The sequence below is a fragment of the Sander lucioperca genome, chromosome 7 (assembly GCF_008315115.2).
Source record: "Sander lucioperca isolate FBNREF2018 chromosome 7, SLUC_FBN_1.2, whole genome shotgun sequence".
Lineage (NCBI taxonomy): Eukaryota > Metazoa > Chordata > Actinopteri > Perciformes > Percidae > Sander > Sander lucioperca.
Genome location: NC_050179.1, coordinates 40,541,365 through 40,543,089, shown reverse-complemented (window position 1 = coordinate 40,543,089; position 1,725 = coordinate 40,541,365). Strand labels below are relative to the sequence as shown.

The window sequence follows — 1,725 nt, the reverse complement described above, 5'->3', positions numbered from 1 at the left end:
ACCCGTGTGTTTAGTCTAGCTGGCGATATTCTGCATTGTTCAGCTCTTTCTGTGGTCTAAGAAACTGTATTTACAGGAATATGTATCTGTAAGAAGTGACTGTGTTAGAAGAGACTGTTTCGGGAAGCGGTGCAGTTTGTGTCGTCGTTGAAAAGAGTCGCATTGTTATCGTTTCCTCCAAAAAATGCAGCTGCTTGTCCTTCATGTGCTAAAATGCGCTAGCAAGAGCTGCTGTTGACGGTATCACAGTGTTACCTACTCAGATGCCTTCTGCTCCCCGATACGTCCAAATGTAAGCACTTTGTGTGTGTGTGTGTGTGTGTGTGTGTGTGTGTGTGTGTGTGTGTGTGTGTGTGTGTGTGTGTGTGTGTGTGTGTGCGCTTGTTAAAAAATGCTCTTTAAACCTAGTATAGGAACACCTGTCAATGTATTTAATCCCAAATTGTAATAAAAAAATGTCCTTAACTGTACTGTTTGCTATCACTGATATCACTTTCCCATGTAGGCCTATTTAACTATTGTCTATGAATGTCGTATGCAAGATTAATGTTAACCTCATATTATGCACAAGTGTGTGTGTGTCTCAAATCACATAGAAAAAGGGGGAGAGCAACGTTATTACTCTATATTTCCAGTTACATGTAACGTTAGGCTACTAAGTCACTTCTGTGAGGGATTAATTTAGTAGGTTACTAGGAATGGAGCACATTAAGTTAGCAGAGTTGTTACACACTAATGCAATTCTTTATGTGTGTGTGTGTGTGTGTGTGTGTGTGTGTGTGTGTGTGTGTTTGTTTGTTGTGTGTGTGTGCGTGCGTGCGTGCGTGTCCTTTAGATGATGATGCCAACCCGGCCCCAGCGGATCAGTGACAGTGAATCCAAGGTGTGTGTGTGTGTGTGTGTGTGTGTGTGTGTGTGTGTGTGTGTGTGTGTGTGTGTGTGTGTGTGAGACAGTGAAGCCCACTTGCAGGGGTGAGTGTCACTTGCTGAGACAGGACAGTGTTTCAGGACACTACAGTCAAATATTCTCTCGACATTCTGATTACGTTGTTAAACGGTTTGTGAATGCTTTGCCAGCTGCTATGTCAAATGTACAGAATAATGTTAATTTCTTCTGAGCCACGGTCTGACACCTATCATCTCCACTGGTCAGATTATTAATGACTTTATTAAAATCTCAGAAGACAGTCAATAGAGTGTGCACATGTCAATGTCAATTTTTATTCAATTACAACATTTAACATTTCTTTTTGAGTTATTTGTGGTGAGCAGCACCTATAATAAAAGGTACCATGTGGAGTTTTCTTGTAAACAAACACAGTTAAGTTTACATTCAGTGTTTTGCACCAAAAGTCATTGTGCGTGTCCTATCAATATTATTGATTGCATAACACAATCAACACAGGGACAGGCCCATCTAATTAAAGCCAATAATGATCTGAAACTCCACTACCTTTAATGCCCCTATGGGTAGAATTGTTGTCTTATTTTGACAATCTTTCAAATTATTCTGTCTGATGGCATGAGTTTAAGTCTGTAGAAAATTGTAGAATGACCAGTGATATATTTACATTTTTTATTTTATTTTATCCCTTCAAATGCAGGAAGACTATGGGGGTGGGAATCACCAGAGGCCCCTCGATATTATTGAGATTTTAAACTTATTGCGATATATTGCAATTTATTACCTTTTTCAGACTTCAATTGCCAGATGGGACACAGAGA

The 1,725-nt window shown here is 39.7% G+C and overlaps 1 long non-coding RNA gene across 1 annotated transcript; it reads left to right on the top strand.

Annotated features, from left to right (window-relative positions):
- On the top strand, positions 1-961 carry LOC118495464. Its single transcript, XR_004897901.1, has 3 exons — positions 1-292; positions 836-883; positions 951-961. It is a non-coding gene; the product is annotated as an uncharacterized LOC118495464 (long non-coding RNA).
- The last annotated feature ends 764 nt before the right edge of the window (positions 962-1,725 follow it).